The sequence below is a fragment of the Solanum verrucosum genome, unplaced genomic scaffold (genome assembly GCF_900185275.1).
Source record: "Solanum verrucosum unplaced genomic scaffold, falcon-dt-bn FXZP01000280.1, whole genome shotgun sequence".
NCBI lineage: Eukaryota > Viridiplantae > Streptophyta > Magnoliopsida > Solanales > Solanaceae > Solanum > Solanum verrucosum.
This window is the reverse complement of record NW_026019982.1, coordinates 4,374,322-4,393,929: the sequence shown is the minus strand read 5'-3', so window position 1 is coordinate 4,393,929 and position 19,608 is coordinate 4,374,322. Positions and strand designations below refer to the sequence as shown.

General features: G+C 35.2%; 1 pseudogene; it reads left to right on the top strand.

The window, feature by feature from the left end:
* The first annotated feature begins 3,820 nt into the window (after positions 1 to 3,820).
* On the top strand, positions 3,821 to 5,118 carry LOC125817472 (probable WRKY transcription factor 65; annotated as a pseudogene).
* The last annotated feature ends 14,490 nt before the right edge of the window (positions 5,119 to 19,608 follow it).

Genomic DNA, 19,608 nt, shown 5'->3' with positions numbered 1-19,608 from the left:
TAGATGGACTTTGGGTTGTACTCAACTTAAAGTGTTTAGCAAAAGGTGTACTAACCACTTTTGTCTCTGTCATGTTGAACCTCTTGAGTACTTTCTCAATATACTCCTTCTAGGATAGTTATAACTCCTTCTTGTGTCTATCTCGATGAATTTGTATGCTTAAGACCTTCTTTGCTGGCCCTAAGTCCTTTATCGCAAACGATATGCTTAACTCTTTCTTAAGGACTACAATTCTAGATTTATTTTTGCTAACGGTTAGCATATCATCCACATAAAGTAGTAAGATAATAAAATCATCATCAGAGAACTTCTGAAAAAATACACAATGATCTGAAGAAGTTTTCTTGTATCCCTGATTTTCAATGACAGATTCAAACTTCAAGTACCACTGCCTTGAAGCTTGTTTCAAGCCATACAAGCTCTTTCTCAATATGCAAACATGTTTTTCTTTTCCTTTAACTATGAAGCCTTCAGGCTGCTCCATGTAGATCTCTTCTTCTAAATCACCATGAAGAAAGACAGTCTTGACATACATTCTGCGAGGCCATTTAATTGAGGAGTCTTTGGAGGATTCTTCTGATGACGAATTCCTTGCGATTTGCAGTAGTTATCAAAGGGACCAATATACTCACCACTATTATCAGTGCGAATACATTTTAATTTCTTTCCCGTTTGTCTCTCAGATAAGGCTTGAAACTCCTTAAACACATAAAATACTAGATCTTTGGATTTTAAAGGATATACCCAAATATAGCGAGAATGATCATCAATGAAAGTTGCAAAATAAAGTGCACCACCTTTGACTCCACTTTAAAAGGATCACACAAATCAGAGTGTACTAGCTCCAATAGCTCAGACTTTCTAGAAAGAGGATGATTGTGAAAAAAAACTTTTTTTTGTTTCCCAGCTAAGCAATGGACACATCTTTTTACCTTTGCTTGTTTCACACCAGCAAGCAAATTCTTCTTAGCCAAACAGGTGATCCCCCTCTCGCTCATATGACTAAGCCTCGTGTGCCACAATTCTGATAAAATCTCGCTTTCCACCAAATTTATAGAGTCTCCAAGAATCGATCTTTGTGTCACGTATAAATTTGAATGCTTTCTTCCTCGAGCTACAATTAATGAACCTTTGGTGAGCTTCCATTGGCCATTGAACAAGTCATTATGATAGGCATCATCATCTAGTTGTCCTATAGAGATCAAATTCAAGGGAATGTCTGGAGCATGCTTGACATTCTAAAGGACTAACGTTGAACCAATATTGGTTTTCAAACAAACAGTGCCAACACCAAACACCTTAACCTCACCAGCATTACCCATCTTTAACACCTCAGAGTTAACAGAAGTATAAGATGCAAATAAGTCTTTTCTTGGTGTGACATGTGATGTAGCTCCAGAATCTGCTATCCAACTTGTATCTTGAGATACAAAATTGATGACGTCTTTATCACAAGCAAAAGAAGGTCATCTCGAACAACAACAATAACATTGTTTCCATTATTTTCTTCCTTCTTTAAGATCTTGCTTCAATTGTTTGCAAAATCTTCTAATATGTCCTTTCTTTCCACAATGATGGCATATAATATTTGGATTCCTGAATCTTGACTTGCTTCTACTTGTACCTCTACTCTTCGGATCTTTTGTCTTATATCTCCTTCGATCTTCTGTGTACAAAACATCTGAATGTGAGGATGTGCCTTGGGATTTTCTTCTAACTTCTTCATTCAACACACCACTTTTTGCATATCCCATAGTCACCTTACCACGAGGAGCAGAATTTGTTAAAGAGACACGAAAAGTTTCCCAAGAATCCGATAGAGTATTAAGAAGCCAAAGTCCTTGTATTTCATCATCAAAATTAACACCCATTCCTGATAGCTGATCAAGAACACCTTGAAAATCATTTATGTGATCAAGAATAGGACTGCCCTCCTTGTATTTAAAGGTCATCAATTGCTTTAGCAAGAACAACTTGGTATTGCCAGTTTTTGAAGTGTAAAGCATCTCCAACTTTTCCCACAATGTTCTATAGTATGTGTCTCATTCACAATATGGTTGCAAACATTATCTTCAACCCATTGTCTTATATATCCACATACTTGTTGGTGCTCGAAATCCCAATTTTCATCAGTCACAGTCTCAGGTTTATGAGCAGCAAAAACGGGAAGATGCATCTTCTTCACGAACAGTAGATCTTTCATCTTGTTTTTCCATATGTTGTAGTTTCTTCCATCTAGACATACCGTCTTGCTCATATTCCCCACCATATTGAGAACCTCGCTCTGATACCACTTGTTGTGATCGAAATAATTAGGTTTGCTTTGCTAGCTTCCACATTACACCTAATTATTTCGATCATAACAGAAACTTCAGTGAAACTGGCTGCTTTGGTTTTGGTATCCAGGAGCACATCGATCTTGGAATTAAGTAAGCAGATTTGTATGGATTTCTATGTTGTGCTAGAGTGCCCAGGATACCGTGTTGCTCGTCGTGGTAGATGCAAGTCTCGAGTTGGAATTCAACACAGGGTCACAAAAGAGGACTCAATGAAGTGGTTCCAGGTCAAATATGAAGGTGTCATCCTTAACAAATCTTCAAACATTCAGTAAGTTGGAATTCCCAGTGTTGGATCAATTTGTTTCCCCTGCAAGTGTTATGTTTTTTATCCATTTTGTAGACCAACAATTACTATTACTCTTTGAGGAGTTGAAAAGTTTTGGTGAGTTAATGTTATTTAGCATATCTGGATATGTTAGTTTGTTTTCATTTTTGGCTATGTTTTTTGAATGTTTTGCCATGCTTTCTATAATATTTTATTACGACTTCTTTACTTGCGCTAATCTTTTTAGTTGTGTTGAGAGTCTATCAGAAACAACCTCTCTACCTCTCTTTGTTTTATCATTTTGATCCAAAATCGTTTATAGAACCGAGTTTCTTTTTTAATCAAGTTGGAAATAGTTGTCCAATAATTTGTTTGCTAATAGAAAAAAAAGCCATCTAGAAAAACATAATGAAAATAAACCAAATTTTTATATTGGAATAATTAATTTTAGCTACGTACCAATTTTGTTCTTATCATTTTATTGAGTAACTTTTACAAAAAAAAAAATTGGCAATTGGCTAAAAAATCTTGCTATTTCAATTTTCCAAGATGTGTTTTTTTAAAAAAAAAAAAACTCTCTGTGTAATGGTTGATACTAATCGTAGTTTTTTCAATAAACTTTTACTAGGTGATTTGTAGCTACTCTAGGTAAGCAAGCACTTGCGAGCTTAAAATTATAGATTTGCCACTATTTTACATATTTTACTTATGAGATTATACAGAGTTAGCATTTAGAAAATCTATCTTTATCGGTTTAATCGACAATCACATCATTAAGGATCACTATTTGTTGATTCAATTATTGATTAAGTATATTTATAAACTGATAAATCAAACTAACAACCAAAAAAAAAATTAAAAGGAAGAAAAAAAAAGTACAAGTATTCAAGCATGATATTCCACCTTTGATCTTTTATACCGATAGTATAAAAGAATATTATACACTTAAGTCACTTGAACTACTAATTAAAGTAATATAAAGGACTAATATGATTTCCATAATTTATAACTATAAATGTTGATAGAAAGTGGATTAGTAACTTCAAAATAAGATATACTATTAGGCATATTCCATCACTTTCCTTCTTCCTTGAATGCACCTCATATTTAAAGCCTTGAAAGTTCTTGAAATTGAAGAACATAGCTACCAAAAATAGTTGTAACAAAGAAGATTTAATTTCAACACAACCTAGCTTTAGCTTATTAATTTTTGGTCATGGAAGGTGTGAAGCTACAAAAAGATCCATATTTTCATAAGCAAGAAGAGTCATTTCAAAGGCATTCGATAAAATTAAAACGATACAGAGAAGATTCTATAGCAGAAAATTCAGCTGAGGGATCTTTATCTGGCGATAATGAAATAACTGAAGTTAACATGTCATTACCAAGAAAATTAAGGTAATTTGTATATGAATTCTTGATTCTTTTTTCCTCTTCTTTTAGTGAGGGAACATTTTAGACGGTTTTTTTTATGTCAAAAAACCCTTATCACGAGCTATATTCAAATGAAACGTCCATCAGAAATTAATGTTTTTTCTAGCCATTGGGGGTAATTGATGAGTGGTGATATATTGAGAAAATAATATGTTATAGTTTTTGAATTATTGTAGTAAAAAGGGAGCAAAGAAGAGAGTAATTTCAGTGCCAATTAAAGATTGTGATATATCAAGAAGTAATTATAAAGGGGATGTTTATCCTCCATCTGATTCTTGTACTTGGAGGAAGTATGGCCAAAAACCAATTAAAGGATCACCTTATCCCAGGTATATTAATAATTAATATTGTTTTTATTTATTTTTCCCAATTTAATATATTCCTTTTGCATTTCATAAAAATATAGTAATTAATATTCTCTAATAATATTATAATAATTATCACTTGGAAAAGATTTTTTTCCTTCTAAAATTCTTCTTTTTGTTAGAAGTTCAATTTCCCTATGCGTTTTATTGAATATGGATCGCCGATGATTACTAAATATAATTTTGTTTCATAAATTTTATACCATTTGTGTAACAATAAAATAAAATAAATATTCTTTTAACATTATTGCATGTAATCACATGCAGGGGTTATTATCGATGTAGTAGTTTAAAAGGTTGTCCAGCAAAAAAACAAGTAGAGCGTTGCCACCATGACCCCAATGTACTCATTATCACCTACTCATCCGACCACAACCACCCTCCTCCGGTGGCCGCCACCAAACACCGCCACCTGACCACCACTTTTGCCGCCACAAACACCGATCAATCTGTCGTCTTCACCTACCAACCCGAAAACGACTTCATCATGGCCGAGGTCGGTGCCAGAGAGTTATTAGGTTGTTTCTCCTATGTGGGCCCCACATAGTTGGATTGTACTTTGCCGACGATGGTGGGGTCCACTTGGGTTGATGATGATGTGGCATTCATGTTGCCGATTGGCGAGGAGGACCAATCATTGTTCGGTAATCTCGGAGAATTACCGGAATGTTCGATGGTTTTTCGACAGTATAATCGTTGCATTGATAGTATATGAGAATTTGAGTTCATCTATTATGAAAAAACAAGTCTATTATGGATATTATTTGAAGGGCCGTACATATCCAGTCTAGTCTACATTTCGATCCACAAGGATCAGATACAATTTTTTTTTTTTATATGACAATTTTTTAAATCTTTTATGTAAAGATAATTGTAAATTAGAAAATAAAAGAATATGAAGATTTTTTAAAAAACATTTTATATTCAACTGTATTTGTGAATCGAATTCATTTTGGTAAAGTTTTTCACCTCTTAAATTAACAAATTAATCTTTGCCACAAGTCACAACTATATATGCTTTACATAGTGGAGAGATATTTACTTTTTCAAAAAACTAATATTAGTATAGATTGGTGCTAATATGCCTTAATAAAAAATTATGTTTCCTTTTAAAAGTGGAACAAATACATTGTGTTATACTCTTATTAATAAAAAAACGACCTACTCAATCTGAATTTACCCTGAAAGTTCCATATTTGAGGTAAGACATTTTCTAACAAAGGCGATTCTATATCCTTCAAAGGTTGAACCAGAAACATCTGAATTAAGAAATACTTACCACTCTATCACAATCTTTATTAATGACCTAATAATATCACTTCATAAGGGCTTAAAGACAAATTATTTACAAATATTAAACTATAATGCATAAATACTACTACTAATAATAATAATAATAAAAATCTATACGTTGAGACTATTTATAAGCGTATTGAGACTATTGGCTTGGGCAATTTCGTAGGCCTAACATATTGAAAAATTAAAAAAAGAAGAAGAAGAAATGGTAAAAATTTCATGGGCCTTTCAATTTTGATCGTATCATTTAAGTAAGAGATAATTAAGCAAAATGATCCTTCGATCATAAATTTTTATTCAAAATACTTTAATTATCAATTTTATAAAAAATAATCATTCAACAATACTTGTCAATGGTAAGTGAAGTGCACTTTGTGCTTTTTTATTTGTCTTTCTTCTTTTAAGCTATTAATGACTTCTTCTTCTTCAAAAGAGATTTGAAAAAAAAAAGGGTCTATAATGTTTACTTTATTATATAAACAACATATATGCAATGTGTACTTTAGTACATCAAGAATGTATACATGAGTATACACTATTTATATAATATCGATATATTATATATATACATAGCGATACATTACATATACATGAAACGAGTACAAATTAAATGAAGACTCCAAATTAAGTATTTGTGAGCTACACCCGAATTGCAGGATAATTATTCGAAGCACCTTTTAATATTAGTTTCTGCGAATTCAGTTTAGTTTTGTCAAGCTTAAGACAATCTATTTAAATCTTCACTAACTCAGAGGCAAAGTTATACTCCCTCCGTCCCATTTTATATGTCATCCCTTTCTATAAATAGTTGGACCACAATACTTGTTATTTTATAAAATTTATTCATAAAGTACCATATTTTGCCTATTATACCCTTGATAGAGTAGTTAATTAATCTTGAAAATGTATTCATTATTTATGTAATAACAATTTTATTATATAACTTTTTAAATATAATAAATTTAATATTTGAGAAGTGATTATAGTTAATAATAAGAATAAATGAAGAATTAAGTGATATATTTTTTTTTTATGTTTTGTAAACTAGACAAGTAAACATGTGACCACTATACGTATCATACTTATGTATCATATTGTGTTGTATTATATCATATTCTATTATATTTTTGACAAATACAAAGTTTGGATATATTTTATCATGGTGGTGAATTTCTATCTTTAATTTGTAGATTTTTTTTGAATAAACATTTAAACGATATTACTTTGACCAAAGACGAACACACGTTGAATAGTTGTGATGCATGTGCATTCATTGATTTCGAAAAATAATATGTATATATCTTGAAAAACTACTATAAATTTAGTTGTGCATCCTAACAAATTACAAGTGTGTTCGAGGCATGTTGGTTGTAGTAGTAGTTTCTCGTACTTGAGTTTTGGGATTGAATCTCAAATGTTATTTATAATTAGTTTTTTAAAGAAAATTTTAAATAGCTTAAAAAAGTAAAAAGCAATACCGTTCACACAAATCATTTCTCTTTTATTTATACACATATACTTGTGTTTTTATCACTACTCACACTATTAGTGACTATTTTGATATATTATTATTCTTTAATCATTATTGAAAATTTTACTAATACTTATGTTAAGATAATTATATCCCCGAGGTCTTTAAATCCTAAATCCACGTATAAACATCTATGGTCAATTGGTCATTAACTACTATAACCAAACTACTCATCTTCACTACTTTCATAGCTCATTAGTAATTATCTCGATATAATATTATTCTTTGATTATCATTGAAAATTTTACTTACACCTATAGCAAGATAACAAAATCACTGACGTCTTTAAATTCTGAATCCACACATAGGTCTATGGTCATTAACTACTATCACCAAACTACTCATCTTCACTACTTTCATTGCCCATTAGTAATTATTTCGATATAATATTATTCTTTGATTATCATTGAAAATTTTACTAACACCTATAGTAAGATAATTATATCACCGACGTCTTTAAATTCTAAATCCACACATAGGTCTATGGTCATTAACTACTATCACCAAACTACTCATCTTCACTACTTTCATAGCCCATTAGTAATTATTTCGATATAATAATATTCTTTAATTATCATTGAAAATTTTACTAACACCTATAGTAAGATTATTATATCACCGAGGTCTTTAAATTTTAAATCCACACATAGGTCTATGGTCATTAACTACTATCACCAAACTACCAATCATTCTTCACCACTTTCAAAGCTTAATCAACATAATCAACCACGTTTATAACAATGGTTAATTTTTTTAAATTACTTTTTGTATGGTCAATAAAGATGATCCTAAAGAAATTTTAAAAATAAATTAATTGACCTATCAATCTGCCATTGTCTTTTCGTGAACAGGAAAACAAAATAAGTAATTTGGCTCCATTTGACGATTGCATTTCCCTATAATATCAGATTAATGTTATTTTGAGTGAAAAAAAAAACAAAAATAGTAGATTAATGATTGAATACAGTATGTCCAAATGATAAATTTCATTTGGCATTTTGTAACTATTATCATCCTACTCTGAAATTTAGGATCTTAAATTATTAGGTGTCTATATTTATATTAGAATTTTAATATTTATTTAGTTTGAGTAGGTATTAATCATTAAGATATTAAAATAAAGTCTAATTAAACATCTTTAAGTTATATTTTATGTGAATAATATTTACTTTAGGTGCAAGAATATTACATTAGCTCAAATATATAAGAGTTTTAAGATAAACTTAAAAAAAAAAAAAAAAGTGAAAAGGGGCTTTAGTTAGACTTGAACCCAAGTTTCTGGGTGATTCATGTGGCCTGTATCAACGGCACAAGGACACTCATATGCTTCTCATGGATAAATTGTTGGGTCCATTTGGTGTGAGGGATAAGAATAAATTGTCATGGGATAAAAAAATTGGTGTCTTGTTTGGTTGTCATGTTTGAGATAACTTATCCCACCATTTATACCATATTGATGGAATAAGTTATCCCATATACATGGTGGGATAAGTTATCCCATTAATTCTGGGATACTTGTTCCCAACCAAACGATCCCTTAATTATATCCTAGTTTCTGTCAGTTTCTCAAGATAGATATATGCATATATACGTATATTTTTTTTGAAGATGACAGGTGCACGTGCACCCCACTTATAGGTGTGGATCCACATCTGTGTACCAACTAATACCACCAACACATCGTCAACCATCACATATTTTTTTATCCACCACCATTAATACCGTCAATTACTACCATCAACTAACTTTACCATCACAACCATACTGTCACACCCCGAGCCTACACCCTAAGTGGGACTGGCACTCGAAGACCATTGCTGGCCTTAAGCGAGCTTTTGGCCTGGCTTACTTAACTTAGCGGAAGACTTAAACATAAGAAAATATAACTCATGCATACTTAAGAAATAATAGTTTAGCCAAAATGGCAACTCAATCATTAAACAACATCTGAATGATAATGTAAAGACAACTGAACTACTAACTGTCTATGAAACCTCTAAACAACTGGGATGGATGTTGGGACAAACCCCACAACATCCTAATGAACTAAACTAGAAAGCGAATAAAAAGGGTCCTCCGGAATGTAAGGAGGCTCACCAACAGACTCTGAATGCTCAAGCTGGATCAACGAGGCGCTGGATGTTGATCCGGGTTATTTACGTCTGCATTATAAGACGATGCAGGCCAACTGGCATCAGTACATTGAATGTACGAGTATGAGAGTTGAAATGCTAAACAACAACTTAAGCTTGAAAAGAGTAAGAAGGAACACTTAACTTGGCTCTGTACAACTCATGAATAACTTAACTCAATATAAAACAATAAGACACATGCAATATATACATAAATCTTGTAAAACAGTGTAAACAACTTAGTTCGTTAAAGATAAAGCAATAACAAACTCAACTTTACTTATATATAAAAGTAATATAACTTTTGTGGGAGATTCTCTAACCGACAACCACTACTATGAGCCTAAGTGGTGATACAACGTCTTGCCCACGCTGCTAGAACTGACCTATACTTTGCCGTCATATAGAACGCTTAACTTAGTGGATCCACTAGTCTATGCTAAAAACATCTTAAGGAGTCATCTAAAAAGTTTGATCCTTTACTACCCATGATGGCTACATGGTTTATAGAGATTTGAGTTAATATGAACTCACATCCCCATATCGGTGCTGAATACTACCCCCAAAATATACTTAGCTCATATGTTTGTAAAAACAAAACTCTTTCTTTGAATTGAGATAATTACTCAAAACTTAGCTTAAAAGCTCTCTTGGAATCGATGTTCCCTTTTCTTGCTCAAATGTGAAAACATTTATAAACTCTTTGGGAATACTTAGTTCTCTTATAGCTTTTTGAGAAATGGACTCAACTCTTTACTCTTTGCTAACTTGAAACTTGAGCTTTAAAACAAAGTTAAAACGTTTGTTAAAGACTCTTGAAAACTTTAAGAAACTTTGTTTTGACTTGCTTCTTAACTTCTAGACTTGACTCTTAACTTCTTTGACTTTGATCTTAACTTTCCTTGAATTGGATTATGGATTCAAGGTTCATGATCTCATGTTTATGGATGATTTCATGAGGTTTAGATGTACCTTAGAGTGTTATAAACAACTAGGAAACATAGGTACATCACTTAGAAACTAGTACGAAAAAGTGGGGGAAGAATGGGGAGAACTGGCGTCCCTGACACTCTGAGAGGCGCGAGGAGCCAACCCTCAAACTTCAGAGGAGTTGCTGGGGTGCACTGGCTGGCGCGTCGCCCCAGAGGGGGAACTTCAGAGCCCCTTTTGAGGCGCGCTGGCTGGCGCGATGCCCCACCTCTTTCCCCAGGTTTTGACGATATTTCTTCTACTTTTTTCATCTCTAAACCCTCCTAATTTCCATGGTTCTTTCCCCAAACACTTAGGATCATTAGTACCCTCAACATACAACAGATTTAACTCGAAAATTCACCCTGAAACACGAATCAAATTAACAAGAAACTTCAACAACGCAATCAGTCAAGCACTTAACGATGTCTTTCAAGAACTTCACTTTTTAAAACAACCCAAAATCGCTGAATTGAAACAAGTTGGTGTGTGGGTGAACTAACCCATCGCTAAAAGATTTCACATACCTTAATAGGGATCACCCCCGACGAATTCCTCTCCAAACGCTTGATGTTCTTGGCGAAATCTTGGCTTTTCTCCCTTTCTTTCTTCTTTTCTCTTTTCTCCAAGCCCTAAGCGTATTCTAATATTCAAAAACTGAATTAAGTTCTGTTTTTACTCCAATAAATCCCTAAAAATGAATTAGGTTAATTAGAGAAAAGACTACTTTGCCCTTAAATTCGGATTTGGACTTTTCTCAATCCAACAACTCAACTTCCGAATGGCATAACTCACTCATACGATATCGAAATCGCGCAAAATTAGTGGCGTTGGAAAGATATTCCCAAGGGATTTCCAACCATATCAAGAAATGCTCCTAACTCATCCTGAGCTAGGAGTGATGGCCGTTTGAAAATGACCAAACTCACTTCCTTAACTTAGACAAAATTTCCAGATTTCCTTGTTCTTTCCAAAAATCAATAATTTCATATTTTAAACTCTTTATAGTCGTTTATAGGTGCGAGATGTTACAATATCTCCCCCTTGGGAACATTCGTCCTCGAATGAGCTTTATTTTACTAAGCTAAGTGTGGTAACATCTAGTTCAAACATCCAACAAGTAAATGTAACAATCAACATGCTCATTCATAATTCAAAGAGTACTAAGAAGAGAATTAGTACCTTGATCTGCATTCCCTCCAGATTCAAAGAGATGTTGATATCTCTTCTTTATATCTTCTTCAGCTTCCCAAGTAGCTTCCTCAACAATTTGGTTTCTCCAAAGGACTTTGACCGAAGCTACTTCTTTGGTCCTCAACTTGCGAACTTGGCGATCTAAAATTTGCACTGAAATCTCCTCATAAGATAAGTTATCCTTAATCCCAACATTTTCAGTTGGTATAATCAATGAAGGATCTCCCATGCACTTCTTCAACATAGAGATGTGAAACACTGAATGAACTGCTGCTAACTCTTGAGGTAGCTCCAACTCATAAGCTACATTACCAATCCTCTTGACTATGCGGTAAAGTCCAATATACTGGGGACTAAGTTTCCCCTTCTTACCAAACCTCATGACACCCTTCATGGGTGAAACCTTCAAATAAATCCAATCATCTATTTCGAACTCTAATGGGCTTCTCCTAACATCTGTGTAGGATTTTTGACGACTCTGCGTCGTATTCAACCTCTCCTGAATCACCTTCACTTTCACCTTCTCCATGGCTTGGTGAACTAAATCTGGTCCTATCAACCCTACTTCACCAACTTCAAATCATCCAATAGGAGATTTGCATCTTCTCCCATAAGGAGCTTCATATGGAGTCATTTGGATGCTAGAGTGGTAACTGTTGTTGTAAGCAAACTCAATGAAAGGTAGGTGATTATCCCAATTACCTTTGAAATTAATCACACAAGCCCTCAACATATCTTCTAAATTCTGAATGGTGCGCTCTGCTTGCCCATCTGTTTGAGGATGAAAAACAGTTCCCAAGTTCATATTTGAACCCAAGCCTTTCTGAAAAGATTTTCAGAACTGTGCAGTAAATTGTGCACCTCTATCTGAAATAATGGAGACTGGGACTCCATGAAGTCTTACCACCTCCTGAATATACAACCTGACATAATCCTCTGCTGAATGAGTAGTCTTTACCAGCAAAAAATGGGCTGATTTTGTCATTCTGTCGACAATCACCCAAATAGAATCATGTTGTCTGCGAGACCTTGGCAAACCTGTGATGAAATCCATATTAATCATCTCTCACTTCTATTCTGGAAGTTCTATATTCTGAGCCAAACCACCGGGCCTTTGGTGCTCTACTTTCACCTGTTGGCAATTTGGACACTTTGCAACAAACTCTGCAATGCCCTTCTTCATACCATTCCACCAATACACTTCTCCCAAATCGCGATACATTTTTGTGGAACCCGAATGAATGGAATATCTGGAGCTATGAGCTTCCTCTATGATCCTCTCTTGGAGTCCATCCACCATAGGTATGCACAATCTACATTGATATCTCAATACATCATCTCTCCCTTGTTCAAAAGCTAATACTCTTTGCTTATGAACATTTGCCTTTAAGTCTAGAAAAATGGTGTCTTGGTCTTGCTTTTCTTTCACTTCTGACACTAGTGATGATTCAACCCCATTTGTCACCATTATTCCTCCTTCTGTGGAATCCATCAGTCGGACTTCTAAGCATGCAAGTCTATGTACATCTTTCTATAACTCTCTCTTTTCTTCATCAACATGGGTAGTACTACCCATAGACAACCTGCTTAAGGCATCAGCAACAACATTGGCCTTACCTGGGTGATAAAGAATACTCATGTCATAATCCTTGAGTAATTCTAACCACCTCCTTTGTCTGAGATTAAGCTCTTTCTAGGTGAACACATATTGAACACTCTTGTGATCAGTGAATACATTAACATGCACACCATACAAGTAATGACGCCATATCTTCACAGCGAATACTATAACAGCCAACTCTAAGTCATGGGTTGGGTAGTTCTTCTCATGAACTTTCAACTGTCTGGAGGCATAAGTTATAACTTTGCCATTCTGCATTAAGACACAACCCATACCAACTCTAGATACATCACAACCCTGAGTACCTTCTGGTAATGTCAAATTGGGGCAGTAGTCAACCTCTTTTTTAATTCCTGGAAGTTTTTCTCACAAGCTTCAGACCATTGAAATTTCACTGTCTTCTGAGTCAACTTGGTCAAAGGAGATGAAATAGACGAGAACCATTCTACAAACCTTCTATAATAGCTAGCCAAACCCAAGAAACTCTTAATATCAGTTGGAGATGTGGGTCTAGGCCAATTCTGCACTGCCTCAATTTTTTGAGTATCCACTCTAATTCCATCACCGAAAACTATGTGGCCCAAGAACGCCACAGACTCAAGCCAAAACTCACACTTAGAGAACTTGGCATACAACTCCTTATCTTTCAAAGTCTGAAGAACTATTCTGAGATGGCTAGCATGATCTTCTTCATTCCTTGAATAGATTAGTATGTCATCAATGAAGATGATAACAAACATATCTAACTAAGGTTTAAAGACTCTATTCGTAAGGTCCATGAACGCTGCTGGTGCATTAGTTAAACCGAACAACATCACCAAAAACTCATAATGACCATAACAGGTCCTGAATGCTGTCTTTGGAATGTCACATTCCCTTACTTTCAACTGATGGTAACCTGATCTGAGGTTTATCTTAGAAAAACAAGAAGCACCATGAAGTTGATCGAAAAGATCATCAATTCTTGGAAGAGGATACTTGTTCTTGATGGTAACCTTGTTCAATTGGCAGTAGTCTATACACATCCTAAGGAAACCATCTTTCTTTCTAACAAATAAGACAAGAGCGCCCCAAGGTGAGACACTTGGTCGAATGAAACCTTTATCTAGGAGATCTTTCAACTGCTTTTTCAACTCTGCTGGTGCCATTCTATATAGCGGAATAGAAATAGGACGAGTATCTGGGATGATGTCTATGCCGAAGTCGATTTCTCTCTCAGGAGGGACTACAGGTAGATCATTAGGGAAGACTTATGGAAACTCTCTTACTATAGGAACTGACTGAATGAGAGGTATCTCAACACTAGAGTCATTAACTAGGACTAAGTGATAGATACAACTCTTCGAAACTAACTTTCTCGCCTTAAGGTACGAAATGAAACGACCCTTAGGCACTGCTGAACTACTACTCCACTCTATAACAGGCTCATTAGAAATCTGAAACTTAACAACTCGAGTCCTACAATCAATGGAGGCATAACAAACATGCAGTCAATCCATACCTAGAATGATATCAAAATCTACTATGTCTAGCTCAATTAAGTAAGCTATGGTGTCTTTGTGATTGATGGTAATGACACAATCACGATAAACCCGCTCAGCTAGAATAGACTCCCCAATAGGTGTAGAAACACAAAAGGGTTCATAAAGTTTCTCAGGAAGAACAATCACGATAGAGACGGTTTGTTCCTCCGCCCGTACCTGAAGTAGCTCCTCTAGGTTCAGCTCTGTCTGGGGGAGCAACTGATGAAGATTGGGCCTTATTGCCCTGATTTCCAGTACCTTGCATGTTCTTTGGGCACTCTTTCAAGAAGTGACCCTCTTGTCTACACTTGAAGCAACCTGTCTTGCCTTCACGACACTTACCTGGGTGGGTTCTATCACACTTAGCACATGCAGGAGCCCAGTTACCTCCTTGTGCCACACTAACTTGAGACTGTGCAGGTCTAGTTCTGAAGTTCTGCGAATTCTGGCCATTATACTTACCTCTGTTTCTGGGTGCAGGTGCACTAGTAGATGATAGAGCAGACCCCGTTTGGCTTTGCTGAAAGGATGAATGGTTCACATTACCTCTCTGGTGCCCGGACTCATTTCATGTCTTAGCTTTCTTGTTTCTGAACTCTTCCCTATCCCTCAGCTTCTCTTCCTCCACCTGCTGCACATAAACCATCAACCTTGATATGTCCATGTCCCCGATAAGCATTGCAACCCTTCCTTCCTTACTCGACAGACGAGACAACCCAGCAACAAATAAGCTCATTCTACTCCTCATGTCCGCAACCATTTCCGGAGCATAACGGGATAGTTGGGTGAACTTCAAACCATATTCATGAACACTTAGAAAATCCTACTTGAGTGTGAGGAACTCACATACCTTGGCCTCTTTCAATTCTCGAGGAAAGAAACCCCCCAAGAAAGCTTTCTCAAAACTTGCCCAACTCGCATGTGGTGCATCCTCAGCTCTACCTCCTTTCCACTGATCAAACCAAGTCCTAGCAATATTCTTTAGTTGATATGCAGCTAGCTCAACTCTCACAATATCAGTAACATGCATTATATCGAACACCTTCTTCAGTTCCTCAATGAAGTGCTCTGGATCCTCTGCAGTGCTCGAACCAGTGAAACTTGGAGGGTTCATCTTCAAGAACTCACGAATCCTTGAAGTGTCAGCCTCTTCTTGTCCAGCTCCTCTTTGCTGTCCGACCTGGTTAGTCACAACTTGGCTCAACATCCGGTTAGCCTCACGGAACTCAACATTAGTGACTTCTCCTTGCGGTTGCATTTCAGGTGCATTGGGTAGCTCTTGTTCATCAACATTGTGTCTAGCAGTAAGACCTCTGACTGCTTTTCGTGGAGTCATGATTATCTGAAACACGCGCAAGCACGAATTAGAATGAAATTTTTATAGAGATTAACTCTATCACATGAAATGAATGTGAATGAAGTGAGATAGTTCCTAAATGTTGCAGCCTCCTAATTATAGATGTGGCGCGCTTCACATCGATAAATAGGACTCTACTGACACAACTTTTTACACTCCCTAGGACTTTGAACTTTAAGCTTTGATACCAAGTTTGTCACACCCCGAGCCTACACCCTGGGCGAGACTGGCACTCGAAGACCATTGTTGGCCTTAAGCGAGCCCTTGGACTGGCTTACTTAACTCAGCGGAAGACTTAAACATAAGAAAATATAACTCATGCATACTTAAGAAATAATAGTCTAGCCAAAATAGCAACTCAGTCTTTAAACAACATCAGAATGATAATGTAAAGACAACTGAACTACTAACTGTCTATGAAGCCTCTAAACAACTGGGATGGATATTGGGACAAACCCCACAACATCCTAATGAACTAAACTAGAAAGCGAATAAAAGGGGTCCTTCGTAATGTAAGGAGGCTCACCAACAGACTCTGAATGCTCAAGCTGGATCAACGAGGCGCTGGATGTTGATCCGGGTTATTTGCGTTTGCATTATAAGACGATGCAGGCCAACTAGCATCAGTACATTGAATGTACGAGTATGCGAGTTGGAATGCTAAACAACAACTTAAGCTTGAAAAGAGTAAGAATGAATACTTACCTTGGCTCTGTACAACTCATGAATAACTGAACTCAATATAAAGCAATAAGGCACATGCAATATATATATATAAAGCTTGTAAAACAGTGTAAACAACTTAGTCCGTTAAAAATAAAGCAATAACAAACTCAACTTTACTTATATATAAAAGTAATATAACTTTTGTGGGAGATTTTCTAACCGACAACCACCACTATGAGCCTAAGTGGTGATACAACGTCTTGCCCACGCTGCCAGAACTGTCCTATACTTTGCCGTCATATAGAACGCTTAACTTAGTGGATCCACTAGTCTATGCTAAAAGCATCTTAAGGAGTCATCTAAAAAGTATGATCCTTTACTACCCATGATGGCTACATGGTTTATGGAGACTTGAGTTAATATGAACTCGCATCCCCATATCGGTGCTCAATACTACTCCCAAAATATACTTAGCTCATATGTTTGTAAAAACAAAACTCTTTCTTTGAATTGAGATAATTACTCAAAACTTAGCTTAAAAGCTCTCTTGGAATCGATGTTCCCTTTTCTTGCTCAAATGTGAAAACATTTATAAACTCTTTGGGAATACTTAGTTCCCTTATAGCTTTTTGAGAAATGGACTCAACTCTTTACTATTTTCTTAACTTGAAACTTAAGCTTTAAAACAAAGTTAAAATGTTTGTTAAAGACTCTTGAAAACTTTAAGAAACTTTGCTTTGACTTGCTTCTTAACTTCTAGTCTTGACTCTTAACTTCTTTGACTTTGATCTTAACTTTCCTTGAATTGGATTATGGATTCAAGGTTCATGTTTATGGATGATTTCATGATGTTTAGGTGTACCTCAGAGTGTTAGAAATAACTAGGAAACATAGGTACATCACTTAGGAACTAGTAGGAAAAGGTAGGGGAAGAATGGGGAGAACTGGCGTCCCTGGCACTCTGAGAGGCGCGGGGATCCAGCCCTCAAACTTCAGAGGAGTTGCTGGGGCGCACTGGCTGGCGCGTCGCCCCATAGGGTGAACTTCAGAGCCCCTTTTGGGGCGCGCTGGCTAGCGCGACGCCCCACCCCCTTCCCCAGGTTTTGACGATTTTTCTTGTCCGTTTTTCATCTCAAAACCCTCCTAACTTCCATGGTTCTTTCCCCAAACACTTAGGATTATTAGTACCCTAAACATACAACAGATTTAACTCGAAAATTCACCCTGGAACACGAATCAAATCAACAAGAAACTTCAACAACACAACCAATCAAGAACTTAACGATGTCCTTCAAGAATTTCACTTTTTAACATGTAAACAACCCAAAATCGCTGAATTGAAACAAGTTGGTGTGTGGGTGAACTAACCCATCACTAAATATCTCACATACCTTAATAGGGATCACCCCCGACGAATTCCACTCCAAACGCTTGACGTTCTTGGCGAAATCTTGGCTTTTCTTCCTTTTTTTCTTCTTTTCTCTTTTCTCCAAGCCCTAAGCGTATTATAATTTTCCAAAACTGAATTAAGTTCTGTTTTTACCCCCAATAAACCCCTAAAAATTAATTAGGAAATTAATAAGAGAAAAGACTACTTTGCCCTTCCTTAAATCCGGATTTGGACTTTTCTCAATCCAACAACTCAACTTCCGAATGGCATAACTCACTCATACGCTATCGAAATCGCGCAAAATTGGTGGCGTTGGAAAGATATTCCCAAGGGATTTCCAACCATATCAAGAAATGCTCCTAACTCATCCTGAGCTAGGAGTGATGGCCGTTTGAAAATGACCAAACTCACTTCCTTAACTTAGACAAAATTTCCAGATTTCCTTGTTCTTTCCAAAAATCAATAATTTCATATTTTAAACTCTTTATAGTCGTTTTTAGGTGCGAGATGTTACACATACTATCTATCAACTATAACTATTACTTCAGTTAGTAGAACATCAATCAACTCCACCATTATAACTATGACAACCATCATTACTAGCCAATAGCAATTATTATCGCCACCACCACTACAAATCAACTATCATTATTAGCAAATATAAATTTTACTAACACCTATAGCAAATATATAATATTATTCTTTGATTATCATTGAAAATTTTACTAACACCTATAGTAAGATAATTATATCACCGACGTCTTTAAATTCTGAATCCTATGATCATTAACTACTATCACCAAACTACCAATCATTCTTCACCACTTTCAAAGATTAATCAACATAATCAACCACGTTTATAACAATGGTTAATTTTTTTAAATTACTTTTTGTATGGTCAATAAAGATGATCCTAAAGAAATTTTTTAAAATAAATTAATTGACCAATCAATCTGCCATTGTCATTTTGTGAACAGGAAAACAAATAAGTAATTGGCTCCATTTGACAATTGCATTTCCCTATAATATCAGATATAATGTTATCTTAAGTGAAAAAGAACAAAAAGAGTAGATTAATGATTGAATATTGCATGTTTAAATGATAAATTTCATTTGGCTTTTTGTAACTATTGTCATCCTACTCTGAAATTTAGGATCTTAAATTATTAGGTGTCTATATTTATATTAGAATTTTAATATTTATTTAGTTTGAGTAGATATTAATCATTAAGATATTAAATAAAATCTAATTAAACACCATTAAGTTATATTTTATGTGAATAATATTCTTACTACACTATTAGTAATAGTATCACTAACCATATATATCATCAGAATCGTCATCTCACGTGAAACACGACTTTAGTTAGATTTGAACCATGATCTTGAGGTTGAGTTTTTTGGCTTGTACCAACGGCACAAGTGCACTCATACACTTCTCATGGGTGCACGGTTAATTATATCCTAATTTCTGTCAGTTTTTCAAGATAAATATACATATATATATATATATATGATTTTTTTCC